The 18,223-nt window shown below is 36.9% G+C and overlaps 1 protein-coding gene across 1 annotated transcript in view; it reads left to right on the plus strand.

The window, feature by feature from the left end:
- LOC127871924 (mediator of RNA polymerase II transcription subunit 6-like) overlaps positions 1-18,223 on the plus strand; it is a 43,414-nt gene that overhangs the window by 5,552 nt on the left and 19,639 nt on the right. The window lies entirely within an intron of this gene.

An 18,223-nucleotide genomic window follows, 5' to 3' on the forward strand; every position in this document is an offset into this window, starting at 1 on the left:
GAGAAATTAAATGGACCAAACAAAATGGCAGATGCACTCGGTTGCTTTTTTTAACAAAGACCGTTGATTTTGAACTCGCATGTGATAGTCAATTCTAATCCAACTTTAAACATCAAAACATCAAAATGAAAGATTTTGACAGAAGTTGAACAAAAAGCATTTACCTTCTATTAATCCAATAGCATATTATACACTTTGAGTGATCTTTTTGAAACCATTTTTCATCCCATTGTGTCGGTCAGTCGGACCGATTATCTTATATCACTTGTCGGTCCTGAGAAAAATTTGCCGGGTCAGGACCGGCGGACCGACGGTTTTGGCGAACCCTGAGTTCAAAAATGATGCCGGTTGGTTGAAAAACATGGCTGCCAGGGGGAGGTGCATTTTTCCTGATATGGCTATAGTAAAACCTTGTTAACACTCTAGAGGCCACATTTATTTTCCGATCTTCATGAAACTTAATTGGTCAAAAGACTTGTCCTAATAATATCTTGTTATCTCAGGTGAGCGACTTTGGGCCTTTCAGGCCCTCTTGTTAAATTATACTTTCATTTCTCGGCCGATTTTGTCAAATAATATATCATTAGAAAGCCTACGTTTCATAGATATATAAATATCAGGGATCATATTTTCCCGAAACATCAATCGGTCTGGATTAAAATGGGGGAATTGTCCGAAAATTGATATCCGAAATCATGACAAATTATGTTAAAATATATACCATTGATTTTGCCATTCATGAAGGTGGTATAATACATGTTAAATTCCCTTAGGCATTTTTTTTTACACAACATACGAGTTTTCTCAATTGGTTTTATCATCTGCTATTTCATTGTTGTTTTGTGTGCTGTTTTATCTGACTTTTTCATCGTTGTCCATATTATTAATCTGTGTAAGTCTATACTGATGTTTTAAATCGTTGTCGACTAGATAGTTAAGATGCGTAGGGATTAAATTACGAGCGCGAAGCACGAGTGATTTGAAACTACGCATCTAATCTTTCGGTCGTGGGTTTTTCAACAACAAACAATAAAGTACACAAATTATTTCGATTCTAACACGATTTTTACTAAAGATTTATACAATGTGTACTATTTTATGTGAAGTTCCGCCCATAAAAATAATGTTTGGCTGTCGATCAGATCCGCTACTTTCATTCATTTATCGCTGGATTATTACGCTGGTGGAAAATGTATCGGCATGTTTTGTTTAGTTACAGCGCGTGCTTTCAGTGTATTATAAGGTCCGCCCACAATTATTGCAGAATATCCGATTTTCTTCTTTGTTTACTGTATCATGCATGAAATGCACAATTTCCACGAGGATAACATCGAGGTTTTCATCTCCAAAGTAACCGTCAACGATTTTATCATGGACGAGTACACATTACGGACCGATAAGTGTGCTAGGTATAAGCCAGTGAAATTATCGATTGATATTGACACGGGGTTATTCATGCATGACTAATACATAACCGCGCTGCTTGGGGTCATACTCTGATACTAGTCGGCAGACGTGCAATAAACTGGTCCTGACCGGTTTAGAGACTGAAGCGAATGGTTTATCACACCTTATCAAGATAAGAATGTAATTAAGTTGTGTTAGCATGTGCACTGTGTAATCGATTTCGATCATGAGATGGGAATTTTAGCAAACAGAAACCGACCGACTGTTTGGGATTTTCAATCGGTCTTTCATGACCCCAATCGGTCTAGGACCGACAAAACCGAAAAAAATATGATCCCTGATAAATATATATTATGTTTCTCTTCTGATTTGGGAGGCCCGGCGAGTTATAACTTTTGCAAATATCACACCGTTTTAGAATCTAGATTTACGGTTGACATTTTCGTATTTTACACTGTTTTGTAGTGTTTATATTTTGAGTTCAGTTTTAAAAATTACATCTTGCTTAGGTAGAATTCTGTATATGATAGAAAAAAAAAGGTCTTAAAAATGAAAGTAAGTAAGGAATGAAGGCGTACGAAAGTATCGCGCGGTCCTAAAACATAGAACTGATGCTACGGTCTTGGTGATTATGCTTTTGTTTAGATACTGGCCATTTAATTTCCTTTGTCATGATTATTATATTTTTATGGAATATATTGAAATATTTTGTTCACGAAACATATCAATTAAGCTACTTATTATAGAAGCTTAATAAATTAACGATAACAGTTCTTGTTTATAACACAGGTGTTAATTTTATGATAAGACAGCGTATATAGCAGACCCTCTTGATAATGTTCGGCTTTGCATACTTCAAATAAAATGGGTGTCAAAACATTCATCAATTGTTGTTTATTTTTAAAGAGGTTATTATGTATAATTATATGAAAGGTTATTTACCTTTAATTATCAATTTAAATTATTTAAATATTCTTGAAAATCCCGGACGAAAAATATCAAGAGGATCCGCTACGGGTATATACGCTGTCTCTTCATAAAATTTACACCCTTTATTTATTTAAAATTTAAATGGCCGGTATCTGAACAAAAGCATAAGCGCCAAGATCGTAGTATCAGTTCGGTGCGTTAAGACAGCGCACTTCTTTCTTTCGTCTTCATTCCTTACTTACTTTCATTTTTAAACCATTTTTTTCTATCGTAAACAGAATTCTATTCTCCTTAGCAAGATGTTATTTTTAAAACTGAATTTTAAATATAAACGCTACAAATCAGTATAAAAGCGAACATGTCAACCTAGATTCTAAAACTCCAAACGTTCGGAGCATTAAGATCGCGCGCTTCTTTTGTACGCCTTCATTCCTTATTTACCAGGGCTATAGATAACTTTTGGGGTACCTTAATTACTCAATGTTTTCGGACACTTAAAAATAAAAATAAAAATTTGTGTCAGAAAACTTTGATACGAAAAATATTCACAAAATACAGGTGTCCCAAAACTTAGTGTCGAAAATTGAAGTGTCTGAAAATAGCGTCAATTGTAACAACGACTACCGGTAATAGCACGCTCCGTATAGCATAAATTACAGTTATATATGTTTTCACTGCATTTTAAACTAGAAATGGCGCGGCAGAGGCCGACGCGTATCCCCACGCCGCATGTTTGACCCAGGGGCGTCCCAGGGTTGGTAATGGGGCCATGCATAGTTGAGATTGACTGTATTGTCATAAGAGATGTTCAGTATAAAGAAGTAAATGTAAAATAACCTAAAAAATGAGTGAAAATCTGTACCCTAATTTCTCCTCATCATCCTGCAGATTTCAAAACCTGAAAACTGGCCCCTAGTTCAAGGTCAAGGTCACAGAGGTAAAATGTTTATGCTCATAGAGTGTTGTCTAGATATACATGCATACCAAATAAGAAAGCAATATCTGGAGGGACACAGTAGATATGAGCCTTTTTCGAATCGCAGTGGCAGATTTCAAAACCTGAAAACTGGCCAGAGTTCAAGGTCAAGGTCAAAGGGGTAAAATAAATTATGCGCATGGAAAGGTTTTGTCCAGATACACATGAATACCAACTATGAAAGCAATATCTGAAGAGACACAGTAGTTATGAGCCTTTTTCGAATCGCGGTCACAGATTTTGAAACCTGAAAACTGACCCTAAGTTCAAGGTCAAGGTCAGCGGGGTAATTTTTTTTATGCGCATGGAAAGGTGTTGTCTAGATACACATGCATACCAAATATGAAAGCAATATCTAAAGGGACGCAGTAGTTATGAGTCTTTTTCGAATCGCAGTCGCAGATTTCAAAACCTGAAAACTGACCCAAAGTTTAAGGTCAAGGTCACAGGGGTAATTTTTTTATGCGCATGGATAGGTGATTTCTTTATACACAAATATGAAAGCAATATCTGAAAGGACACAGTAGTTATGAGCCTTTTTCGAATCGCGGTCGCAAGAAAATCTCTGACCCGGCCCCGCCCCAACCCCCATTACTTTTGACCCAGGGGTCAGATCAAAATTCTGTCACCGTCGCACATATGCTCATAGCTACCATGTTAGTAAGTTTCAAGGTTCTAGTGCTAATAGTGTAGGAATAGCAGGTGGCCAGGATGGACGGACAGACGCACATCACCACAATATCGCCACTTTTTCTCAGAAAAACGTGGAGATATTAATTTTAAATGTTTAATTTGTTTGACAGAGAGTTACTTCAAGGTTGTACTTTGACCAGCGAGTTCAAAGATAAGCATGTGATGTACCGATACTCGCTAGTATGAACCTGTAATTAACGCAATACAAAAAGCAAACTATGAATTCTTCGTTTGTTCATTTCCGATAGTTGTTATCTAACACATTCCATTGTTCGTAAAACATGCAAAAGGCAGCATCATACTTTAAAGCTTTTACTATTTGGCACAGTTATTTTACTGAGAAGGGGTAGTACCATTGCGGTAGATAATTGAACTGTTAATTATCCCCACGCTTTTTGAAAAAAAGGTGGGGATATTGTGGTTATCTCCGCCGTCCGTCCGTCCGTCTGTCTGTCTGTCTGTCTGTCCGTCCTGGCCAGTATCTCCTCCTACACTAAAAGCACTAGAACCTTGAAACTTACACACATGGTAGCTATGAGCATATGTGCGACCCTGCACTATTTGGAATTTTGATCTGACCCCTGGGTCAAAAGTTATAGCGGTTGGGGTGGGGCCGCGACAGAAATTATCACTCATTTTTTTAGGTTATTTTACATTTACTTCTTTATTTCTACACCGATTCACTTCAAATTGATACTGGACCTCTCTTATGACAATACGGTCAATCTCAACCATGCATTGCCCCATTTCCAACCCTGGGGCGCCCCGCCCACATAGGCCACACCCACCAAAAATTTCCATTTACTATAATTTTTTCATTTCTACACGGATTCACTTCAAATTGATACCGAACTTTTGTTATGACATTAGGGTCAATCTCAACTATGCATGGCCCCAATCCCAACCCTGGGGCGCCCGCCCACATAGGCCACACCCACCAAAAAATTCCATTTACTATAATTTTTTCATTTCTACACGGATTATCTTCAAATTGATACTGAACTTCTCTTATGACATTAGGGTCAATCTCAACTATGCATGGCCCCATAACCAACCCTGGGGCCCCGCCCACATATACCACACCCACCCAAAATTGCCTTTACTATAATTTCTTCATTTCTACACCGATTTACTTCAAATTGATATTGAACTTCTCTAATGACAATACAGTCAATCTCAACTATGCATGGCCCCATTACCAACCCTGGGGCGCCCCGCCCACATAGACCACACCCACCCAAAATTGCCTTTTACTATAATTTCTTCATTTCTACACCGATTCACTTCAAATTGATACTGAACTTCTCTTATGACAATACGGTCAATCTCAACTAAGCATGGCACAATTACCAACCCTGGGGCGCCCTGCCCACATATGTCACACCCACCCAAAATTGCCTTTTACTATAACTTCTTCATTTCTACACCAATTCACTTCTAATTGATGATGAACTTCTCTTATGACAATACGGTCAATCTCAGCTATGCATGGCCCCATTACCAACCCTGGGGCACACCTAGGTCAAACATTCGGCGTGGGGATACGCGTCGGCCTCTGCCGCGCCATTTCTAGTTGGTACTACTCTGGTAATTGGTAAACGCTTATGTTAATTCGGGCGAAACTATTGTTTAATACCGGTTTCAGTGATTTTTTTTGCTTTTATTTGTTACAGCCTTTGCCATTTTAATTGGGAAAAATAGCGCGATAAACCATGAAATTGGGAAAAATAGTGCGATAAACCATGAAATTGGGAAAAATAGTGCGATAAACCATGAAATTGGGAAAAATTAAGCATTATAAATATGATTATAAGTAACAGAATTAAAATTGTTTTTAAGTGCATGTATCAGGTTTTTTTCTAGCCATTTTGGAGCAAGGAGTCTGGTCAAATTGGGATTGTTTTAATTGATAAAAGTGGAAAATTTGGGACTTATTTATCAACAAAAAGGACTAGATTAAAGTTATATATTTTGTAGGATGTTTAAATTAAAAGGTTGAGATCTAGAGTTAAGAAATCATAAGTCATAAGAGGCTTCTTACTAATAAAAAAAAGGGTCTTTTTTGGGGAAATTTTGGTCAGCTTTTTGGGGAAAAAACAGGATTTTGCGATTGGGAAGCAGCCGGAAATCGGCGGTAAATTTTAGCAAAAAAAAATCACTGAATTTACAAGGTAATTTACCCAATAACGCAAATGTAATAGTACGTTGCCCTCAAGCATGCACCTGCCATGTTTTATTATGTTAATCTGGTTGTAAAACCCCACGATCCAGGGCTTTTTTTCCTTCTTTGGGACCCGCCGAAAATCGGCCCTTTCCCCTCAGATTTTTTTTCCCCTCAGCAGGTAAATTTTCCCACAGACTTCATTTTTTCCCCAAAAAAAAAAAAAAAAAATTTTTTTTTTTTTTTTTTTTTTTTTAACTTTAAATACATAAGTTAACCTGATCCAGTGTAGAAAATATAACATATTGCATAATTAAATTATCTGTCGCCTTGATTTTGTTTTAAAAACGGCAAAATATGTTGAATTGATTATTTAAGACTTTCCTTATTTTCCCCACAATCCGGCGTTTCGTGTCTTTTTTCCCCCAAAATCCGGCATTTTGCGCGATTTTTTTCCCCTCAAAAAAGGCCAGGCCCTTTCCCCAAAATCAGATAAAAAACCCTGCGATCAAAGTGTCATAAGATATCGAAAACAGGACCGAAATTTGGTAAAATAGCGATGTAAAATATACTGTCCAAAAACTTAGAAACATTAATTATGGACGAAAACTCGTGTGTCCGAAAATTAAGACTCACGAAAAATAAGTATCTCTGCTAAACAAAGGGGTGTCCGAAAACTTAGAGTGTCCGAAAATATAGAATAATTACGGTATATTGTGTAATCAACCCCTGTTTTTAACAACAATAGGGTTTTTGTAAATTCAATAGAGTTTAAGCAAAACTTTTTACCCCCTACTTTTGAGCTTAATTGGGTTTTTCACCCTTCAGTTTTTTAACTCAATTGGGTAATTTAGGGAATGACATATATAAATTAATATAATAAAAATCTACTAAGGTTACTATATTGTTTATACAAATGGAATTCAAAAAGGTACCTGTACATAACAACAAACAATTACTGAATTTGATCAAAGTTCATTATCCCCACGCTTGTCTCTGCCGCCCGTCTGTCTGTCCGTCCTGGCCGCTATCTCCTACACTATAAGCACTAGAACCGTGACACTTACACACATGGTAGCTATGAGCTTATGTGCGACCCTGCACTATTTAGAATTTTGATCTGACCCCTGGGTCAAAAGTTAGGGGGGTTGGGGTGGGGCCGGGTCAGAGATTTTTACTCATTAGCTCTACTGGCCATAGGCCAGAAGAGCTTATGAGATGGCATGGTGTCTGTCTGTCTGTCTGTCTGTCTGTGTGTGTGTGTGTGTGTGCGTTAGGCTTTCTCTTGTTTATCCGATAAAGACCACATTTTTCTTCCGATTCTTTTCAAACTTGTTCAGTGTGTTGATATTAATGAGGACTCGAACCCTATCGAAAATGGGTTACATCAGAGTAAAAAGTCCAGAATTATCTCCCCTTGAATTTAAGAAAATTGTGAAATAAAGCTTGTTTACGCAATAAAGTCAACAGTTTTCATCCAATCATTTCCCGTCTTGCACAGTGTCTTTATCTGAATGATGAGTCAAACCCTATTGAAAATGAGCAATATCGTAGTTATAAGTCCAGAATTATCTCCCCTTGAATTTGAGAAAAAAATGAAAATCTTAAACATTTTGCCATAACTTTTGCAATATTGAAGATAGCAACTTCCAGTGCTCACACTGGCCTTCAGAAAATAATAGCCATAATTTTTTTCCTTAAAAAAATAATAGCCAAAACAGACACGGACTTTTCCGCAAAATGGTACTGAAGGCAAAAAAAAAAAAAATGAATCTCATTTTATCTTTGTTTTATCAAATGTATTTGTCTTGGATTTAATTTATAATATATACTTAAAACAAGCATTATATCAGTGTCATTTTCTTATAAAATATTATCATGGCTTTACAATAAAGAATACAATCAAGGTTGTGGGTGTGACTTAACAAACCAGACATCAGCAACAGTTACATACATATATACTTTAAAACAAAAAGATAAATACTTTCAGTCCTTCCCAAAATTATAATTTATTGCTGGACATGAGGTCCTATAATCATGCAGCCATTTCCGGCCCAGACTGATTATTTCAGGCCCAAAAAGTAAATAATGACGACGAAAGACAAAGATGACATTTTTAACAATATTTTAATATTATCAGATTATTATACAAATCATGCATTTAATCATTCAGAATTGCCAAGATTTCTTTAGCATTTGTCTCTTCATCCTGGATATCTGAATCCTCTACTGAAGACACATCCTTTGACTAATCTTCTTTCGTTGGATACCCATCAGTCATAGCCTTGGGTGGGCGCTAATAATTAAGTCGACGAAGACCATCTCCCTGTATCATGATCATACAATGCTTAATCTTTTTGCTAAGCTGTTGTAGGCTAGCATACCTTATAATACTATACTAGTCTTAAAGTCAATCCCAATGCTTTTGAGTGAATAATTTGGACGATTTTTTAAAATTATGGTAGAAAACTTTATTGGTCCTGTATGTAGGTGTGAGTTTGTTACGTAAAAACCTCATTAAATATTTAATTTTACATAAAACCATCGAATCTTAACAGCCATTTGTCTACAGCTGCTGAAGGGTCATAAGCTGTAACAACTGCAGTGCTAAGTTTGATCATCATGAGAGTTTGGTTTGGCTCCTTCACCAAATTTTAATTAAAACGTTTTAAGATATTAATTAAATAAAATGAAAACAAAATCACCAGTTATACATCTGGATACTCTGTTTTCCTTCGAACTCCTGTGTAGATATTGTCAGATCGCTTCGAACCCCTGTGTAGGTGTTGACAGATCGCGGGAAGATCACAATGACCTGTGCTAATGCCCTGCTTGCTTACGAATTAATCGGATATAACGGGAACCAAAAGTATATGGTATCGATTCTCTCCCTTTGCGAATCTACTCATATAGTGATGACGTAGTGTGTAATTTGCATTGACGACGCAAAAAAAATCTTCGGATACCGTGTATTCACGTACGTCATTCAAGAAACGTAACCAATGAAAAAATGTTTTACATGATTGGAGTATTCATAAATAACTCGGTAAATTCCCACTTTTGCCATGAAACTTTTCTGGAAATAGCTTATGGAATTCCAAATTTCGCCATAATTTTATTACCGGACACGAGGTCCGGCAATATTAGAATCATTTCCGGATTTTCCTAATTATTATCGGAAAAATCCGAGGACCGACGGTATTTCGGAAAGACTGACTTTTATTAAAGTACTATTAATAAAATAAAAACTGCCTTTTCAAATTGTTCAATTTTTAAAGACTGTCTAGGAGCAAGTTCTGGTTAGTACATGTACCATACGAAATATTGTCAACCAGACCATCCGTACCACTGCACATGAATTCGTCATTCTATACAAAAAATGTTATAAAGAACGCCGAAAGTAAATAAAAATCGACAAACCGTACCGTATCCGAAAACGCCTGTCCGAAAACATGTTGAGATGCCTCTTTTGCACATGCAAATAAACTGACTGCAGAAAATAAAAACCAGTAACCTTGCGAATGCGCAATCAATATCTGTCGAAATATTGTTTTAAAATGTGATATTGCAGGCTTTACTTTACTCATTGATACATAATTTAAAGAAGGCTGACATTAAATTTGCAACATGCGTAGAATGGTACGGTTTTCAGAAAGTAGCGAAAACGTGAATAATTGCAACATTGCAAAACTCAAGTTTACTTAATACCTTTGAGAAGTGTCAAATGTTTTTAATGTTAATTAGTATTTTGAGCGACAAAAACACATTATAGAAAAATAACAAAATCGGCTTCTTTATAATAATTAAAGCAGACGACAATAAGCACCCGCTGACTAAAGCAATTTCGGTATCATTTGAGCAACGTAAACAAAATAATTACAAAAAAAATTGAAATCATTATCACACATGAAGAAATATTGAAGCAGACGAGAGATAGCGGTAATGACGGGGATAATAAGTTGATGTTGATTGAACAATTATTTAATCAAGAAATGTTCAACGTAATCTAATTGCAGAAAAAACGGCATGAAAAACTAAACCAGCCGACATTATTTGCGGTGATTTTCAATAATGATGCTAAAATAATAATTGGCGAAAAAATAACGAAAATCTAACAGTTACCGATAATTTGTAAAGAACTGGGAGATTAAAGACGTTTTTTTCCCGAAATATATCACTTCTGTCGGACACTGATTCAGAAAAACGCTCTAGGTGATGTCACGGAAGATATTGACGCGCCTATGACAATACACAGGGTTGATTGTGTACACAGGTAATCGCGTTATCGATTTTTCCTGTATGATGGCCCGATTTACAGGCGTTCGTATCGCCGGAAAACTTGTAGAGGCAAATTTATGTTTGATGAAGGCGGATTAAATAATCACCATTTTTTCTAGACAATTTTAAGAAATAATAGCCAGTTGGATTAAATAATCGCCATTGGCGATAAACTCTGGCAGCAGCGTTAGCACTGAACTTCATATTTGGCATGCATGTGTATCTCATGGAGCTGCACATTTTGAGTGGTGAAAGGTCAAGGTCATCCTTCAAGGTCAAAGGTAAAAAAAAAATCAAAGCGGCACAGAAGTGGACATAGTGTTTCCGACAAACACATTTCTTATTTGTTTACATATAAAGTTCTATCCTTTTGAAACTTCAACGGATGTTTTATATCATCAAGGGCCAGAACCCCATTGAGAGTGAAGAAAATTTGTCCAACTTATATTTGAAAAGGAGCCATTTGAAGTTTAAATTTTACGTTTCTTCTTGTTTATGCAATGAATTTCCCATTTTGGGTCTGTTTGTTTAAAACTTACTCAGATTGTTCATACTATCAGGGGCTTGAGTACTATTGATTCCAGCCAGTAGAGCGATTCAGGCCCTCATGGGCCTCTTGTTTTTTTAGGCTATTTTACTATAATTTCTTCATTTCTACACCGATTGTCTTCAAATTGATACCAAATCTCTCTTATGACAATACGGTCAATCTCAACTATGCATGGCCCCATTACCAACCTTGGGGCGGCCCGCCCACATAGGCCACGCCCACCCAAAATTGCAGTTTTACTATAATTTCTTCATTTCTACACCAATTCACTACTAATTGATACTGAACTTCTCTTATGACATTTGGTCAATCTCAAATATGCATGGCCCCATTACCAACCCTGGGGCGCCCCTGGGTCAAACATGCGGCGTGAGGATACGCGTCAACCTCTGACGCGCTATTTCTAGTTAATTTTTGCGTTGAATAATACCGAGTGCGTAGAAATCGCTGCACAATGGATGAAGTTATGGCTGTTCAAAGCGATGCACTCTGTTTTCGGGTCATTTTGAGTTGAATACCTTGAAAATGAATGTAGAAATCGGACAGGTCTGCGAATAATTACAATAATACCCCAAAGATTGATAACCGCTGGAAAGACTGCCTTCTTTTCTTCATGGGACGGCATATAAACTATCCCGTACATTTTTGTACTTAAAATAACTAGTCTTAAATATATGCCCGGTGTTTGTAAGAATTGCGTTTCGTGACGCAAGGTTTTTTACGGGAATTACGTTATTACATTTTCATTTGCGTTTGTGTACGCTTTATTTTGAATTCAATTACGTTTTTGGTTATTTTAAATGCGTAATAACGCAAATACGCTTGTTATCTTTAGCCCTGTTTACTTTAATTTTCAAACCCTTTTTTTTCTATTGTATACAGAATTCTATTTTCCTTAGCAAGATGTAGTTTTGAAAACTGAACTCCAAATATAAATAATACAAATCGGTATAAGTACGAACATGTTAACCGTAAATCTAGATTTTTAAATGGTATGATATTTGCAAAAGTTAAAGTTATAACTCGCCTGGCTGCCCAAATCAGAAGAAAAACTTCATATATATTTATATATCTGAAAATTACAAAATGTAGGCTTTCTAATGATAAATAAGTCGTCAAAATCGGCCCAGAAGTGAAAGTATAATTTTAAAAAAGACGTTAGTAGATACATCAAAATGTATAACCTCGGCTCTTCGATGTATGCTAATCGATAGCTACCGGTCACGTGACTAAGTTACGACACGGTTAAACACGCGGGGGTAAAACATGAAAAGTTTATTTTTTGTGTTTAACGCGCTATAAATCCATTAATAACAACGGAAATATACTAAAAGTTATATGTTTTGAAAGAGGAATTAATAAGCATCAAGATAACGTATGAACCAATAAAATGGGATGATTAGTTTTTGCATAAAATTGAATTTACTACAGTAAGGGTCAAATACTCAATTCAACTCCTGTCAATATATGAACGTGACTTTACTTGACAATTTACACAAATGGGCTGCTGTAATGATTCACATGACCATGGTCAAATCATGGGGGGAATTAATTTTTAATGGTGTACACTGAAGGGTTCGAGGCAGGTACTCTTTGTTTGGGGGAATGTTATGGACCATTGCCCTCAGGCATGCATCTGTCAGGTTTTATGACCTTATTAAATCGGGTTGTAAAAATCCATGATTAAAGTGTCACAAGATAAGCGTAAAGAGGGCCTAAGTTTGTAAAAAAGCGCTGTAAAATATACCGTCCAAAAATTTAGAGACATTAATTATGGATGAAAACCCATATGTCCATAAATTAAGAGCCACGAAAAATAATTATTTTGGCTAAAAAAGAGGTGTCCGAAAACTTAAAGTAATTATGTTTCACCAGATGTTCTGGTATGGTAACCAGCCACTCTAAATGGCAGTTGGAAGTGACCTTGATGACAGATATTATTGATGAACTGATTGTGGGACAAACTGAACCCTGACATTGGGCACTCTGCGTTTTTTGCATTCCCTGACAATCGTCACCTGCAAATTTGTCAACCAGGACAATGGGCACCCAAATTAATTGTAAACCCGCACACGGGGCACCCGAATTAAGGCTCAGAAACATGTAATTTTTTTTACCATTAAAAACCTTTGGATACCCTTATGTGTTGTGATGAATAAAATTATTCCATTTTTAGCTCATCTATTTTTTGAAAAAAAAATATGAGCTATTGTCATCACCTTGGCGTCGGCGTTGGCGTTGGCGTTGGCGTCGGCGTCCGGTTAAGTTTTGCGTTTAGGTCCACTTTTCTCAGAAAGTATCAATGCTATTGCATTCAAACTTGGTACACTTACTTACTATCATGAGGGGACTAGGCAGGCAAAGTTAGATAACTCTGGCGTGCATTTTGACAGAATTATGTGCCCTTTTTGTACTTAAAAAATTGCAAATTTTGGTTAAGTTTTGCGTTTAGTTCCACTTTTCTCAGTAAGTATCAATGCTATTGCATTCAAACTTGGTACACTTACTTACTATCATGAGGGGACTGGGCAGGCAAAGTTAGATAACTCTGGCATGCATTTTGACAGAATTATGTGCCCTTTTTATACTTAGAAAATTGACAATTTTGGTTAAGTTTTGTGTTTAGGTCCATTTTATTCCTTAAGCATCAAAGCTATTGCTTTCATACTTGCAACACTTACTAACTATCATAAGGGGACTGTGCAGGCAAAGTAATGTAACTCTGACTGGCATTTTGACAGAATTATGTGCCCTTTTTATACTTAGAAAATTGAAAATTTGATTAAGTTTTGTGTTTAGGTCCACTTTATTCCTACAGTATCAAAGCTATTGCTTTCATACTTGCAAGATTTATGAACTATCATAAGGGGACGGTGCAGGCAAAGTTATGTAACTCTGACTGGCATTTGGACGGAATTATGGGCCCTTTATACTTAGAAAATTGAAAATTTGGTTAAGATTTATGTTTTGGTCACTTTACCCCTAAAGTATCATAGATATTGCTTTCATACTTGGAACACTCACAAACTATCATAAGGGTACAGTAAAAGGACAAGTTGCATAACTCTGGTTGTCATTGTTACGGAATTATGGCCCTTTTTTGACTTAGTAACTTTTAATATATGGTTAAATTTTGTGTTTCGATCCACTCGAAGTATCAAGGCTATTGCTTTCAAACTTCAAATACTTACATGCTATCATGAGGTTACTGTACCTGGCAACTTGAATTTTACTTTGACCTTTGAATGACCTTGACTCTCAAGGTCAAATTATTAAATTTTGCTAAAATTGCCATAACTTCTTTATTTATGATTAGATTTGATTGATACTTTGATGAAACTACTCTTACCTGACATACCACAATAGACTTCACCCAAACCATCCCCCGTGCCCTCCCCCCCCTCCCCCCCCTCCCCCCCCCCCCTAATTTTTTTTTTTTTTTTTTTTTTTTTATAAGATCATCTCACAAATGACCACCACACCCTCACACTATACCCCCACCCCACCCCCCCACCCCCCCCCCAAATTTTTTTTTTGATTTTTTTTTTTTTTTTTTTTTTTTTTTTTTAAGATCATCTCACAAATTATCACCACACCCTCACACTATACCCCCCCCCCCCCCCCCCCCCGATTTTTTTTTTTTTTTTTTTTTTTTTCGCTTTTTTGGAAGATAATGTAATAAATGTCCACAACCCCACACTATACACCCCTCTTCACTCCACTCCTCCCTCCTTTGTGATTGAAAATGAGAGTCCCTTCACCTTTAAAAAGAAAATAGATGAGCGGTCTGCACCCGCAAGGCGGTGCTCTTGTTGATCTTCTATTTAGTTTACACTTATTTTGGTTCGGAGGTTGTTGTTTTCAGGAAAAATCATAAGTTAAGGAATTTTTAATTATCTTTGATGTTTGCACATGGTGTACAGGTGTTATTAAACCAATTAGCACATAACGTTAACAATTCTGACTTAAATTAGTTTGTTCACACAGTTAGTTGACAGGATTTATTTATCTTCTCTTTTACCAAACAAATTAGTAGATTAGACTAATTAGTCCAACAAAGTGCTGACAGAGTTTCTCAATCGCCTTTAATTAGGTGCTGATTGTCCGGGTTTACAATTAAATTTGGGTGCCAATTGTCCTTGTCAACAAATTTACGGGGTGCGGATTGTCCAGAAATGCAAAAATACACAGGGTGCCGATTGTCCGGATGCAGTTTCTCCAGATACCTGCTGAAACACAATATTTTGTATTAAAAGAAGTCAAATATTGAATTTCATATTGTCCAAGGCAGACAATCACACAAGTATTTTAAGTCCACAGGAACTCGGGTTCTGTGGACTTTGTTAACTTCACAGACAGGACTGGGGTTAATTGGAAGAAAAACATCAAGTTACTGACTTAAATTAATCACATGAACATAAATTAGCAAGATTATTAATTATTTCTGGTTAATTTGTCCTCAGCAAAGTTACCATTTTCCCCATTTAGACCAGTCATATTGGTCCATCTGATCCAATTGAAATGAAAATTCATATGATGATAATAAAAATAGTTATAACCATTTGTTTTTTTCTGTTATATTTCTTTTCAGCTCACTTTTTAGTTCACCTGATTGCTCAGGTTAGCTTTTGTGACCGGTCTTTGTCTGTCGTATGTCCGTCCGTCCGTTAACATTTGCTCGTAAACACTCTAGAGGCCACATTTCTTGTCCCATCTTCATGAAACTTGTTCAGAAGCCTTGTCCCAATGAAATCTCGGCAGAGTTCGAAACTGGGTTGTGCCGGGTCAACAACTAGGTCACTAGGTAAAAAAAAAGATTAACCATGTAAACACTGTAGAAGTCACATTTCATGCCCAATCTTCATGTAACTTTGTACAAATGTTTGTCTTAATGATATCTTGGTTGAGTTCAAAAGTGGTTCCGATCCATTGAAAAACATGGCCGCCAGTGGGCGGGGCAGTTTTCCTTATTTGGCTATAGAGAAACCTTGTAAACACTCTAGAAGTCACAATTTTTGCCCAATCATCATGAAAGTTTGTCAAAACATTGATTCAATTGATGTCTCGGACGAGTTCGAAAATGGTCGAGATCGGTGAAAAAACATGGCCGCCAGTGGGCGGGGCATTTTTCTCTATATGTATATAGTGGCAGTTTTCCCTGTTTGGCTATATAGAAACCTTGTAAACACTCTAGAAGTCACAATTTTTGCCCAATCATCGTGAAAGTTGGTCACAACATTGGTTTTATTGATATCTCGGATTGAAAATGGTCGGGATCTGTGAAAAAACATGGCCGCCAGTGGGCGGGGCATTTTTCTCTATCTGTTATTTTGGTGAAAACATGTGAACACAGTAGAAGTCAGATTTTTGGCCCAATTTTCATGAAATTTGCTAAACATTTGTTTCCTTTATACGAGAGTTGAGTTAAAAAAATGGTTCTGGTCAGTTGAAAAACATGGCCGCTGGGAGGGGGGCAGTTTTCTCATTATGCCCCCCCTTTTCGAAGAAGAGGAGGTATATTGTTTTGCTCATGTCGGATGAGTTTCACCAGATGGTTTCCGGATGATAACTCAAGAGCGCTTATGCCAAGGATCATGAAACTTCATTGGTACATTGATCATGACTCGCAGATGACCCTTATTGATTTTCAGGTCACTAGGTCAAAGGTCACGATGACCCGAAATAGTAAAATGGTTTCCGGATGATAACTCAAGAACACTAATGCCTAAGATCATGAAACTTCATAGATACATTGATCATGACTCGCAGATGACCCCTATTGATTTTCAGTTCACTAGGTCAAAGGTAAAGGTCACGGTGACCCAAAGCAGCAAATTGGTTTCCGGATGATAACTCAAGAACGCTTATGCCTAGGATCATGAAACTTCAAAGATAAATTGATTATGACTCGCAGATAACCCCTATTGATTTTCAGGTCACTAGGTCAAAGGTCAAGGTCATGATGACCCGAAATATTAAAATGGTTTCCGGATGATAACTCAAGAACACTTAAGCCCAGGATCATGAAACTTCTTAGGTACATTGATCATAACTAGTAGATGACCCCTATTGATTTTCAGGTCACTAGGTCAAAGGTCAAGGTCACAATGACCCAAAAAAGTAAAATGGTTTCCGGATGATAACTCAAGAACGCTTATGCCTAGGATCATGAAACTTCATAGGTAAATTGATCATGACTCGAAAATGACCCCTATTGATTTCAGGTCACTAGGTCAAAGGTCAAGGTCACGGTGACCTGAAATAGTAAAATGGTTTCTGGATGATAACTGAAGAACGCTTTTGCCTAGGATCACAAAACTTCATAGGTACAATGATCATGACTCGCAGATGACCCCTATTGATTTTCCGGTAACTGGGTCAAAGGTCAAGGTCACGTTGACCTGAAATAGTAAAATGGTTTCTGGATGATAACTCAAGAACGCTTATGCCTAGGTTCATGAAACTTCATTGGTATATTGATCATGACTAGCAGATGACCCCTATTGATTTTCAGGTCACTAGGTCAAGGTCACAGTGCCAAAAAACGTATTCACACATTGGCTGTCAAGGTCACGGTGACTCAACTTAGAAAAATGGTTTCCGGATGATAACTCAAGAATGCTTACGCCTAGGATCATGAAACTTCATAGGTACATTGATCATGACTCGCAGATGAAATAATGATGAAACTTGACCAGGATGTTTTTCTGGACAATATCTAGGTCAAGTTTGACACTTGGTAAAGATTGAATGAACCGACTCCTCTCAGGTGAGCGAACTAGGGCCATCTTGGCCCTCTTGTTCTCTTTATGTGAAAATTATAGGAAATAAATCAATGTTTCCTATTGAATTATTTCCAAGATATGCGGATGAGAAACATTCAATTTTCATTCAGACCTGTCTTTAAATCGTTGGTTAGGGACTTTTGGGAATGTCTGCCAAGGTCTACCCTGCCTTCTTGTTTTGAACTTCTATAACTAAAGATTTCATTGTGTGGGAAATAGCTCAGTATGGATGGGGTTTATTTTGTCAATGTTGTAATGTATGAATGAAGGTCAAGTGACATGTTATTCATGCATGTGTGAAAGCAAAAACTAGTCTCATTTCATTGATTGATAATTTTGTTTAGAATAAACCAAGACCAAAGCAATAAGTAAACTCAGTGTCCGACAAATCAATTGCCCGGAGCCTGGGGGCTACCGAAATATTTCATCGTACCACTGTAATT

This window comes from Dreissena polymorpha, chromosome 3, assembly GCF_020536995.1.
Source record: "Dreissena polymorpha isolate Duluth1 chromosome 3, UMN_Dpol_1.0, whole genome shotgun sequence".
NCBI lineage: Eukaryota > Metazoa > Mollusca > Bivalvia > Myida > Dreissenidae > Dreissena > Dreissena polymorpha.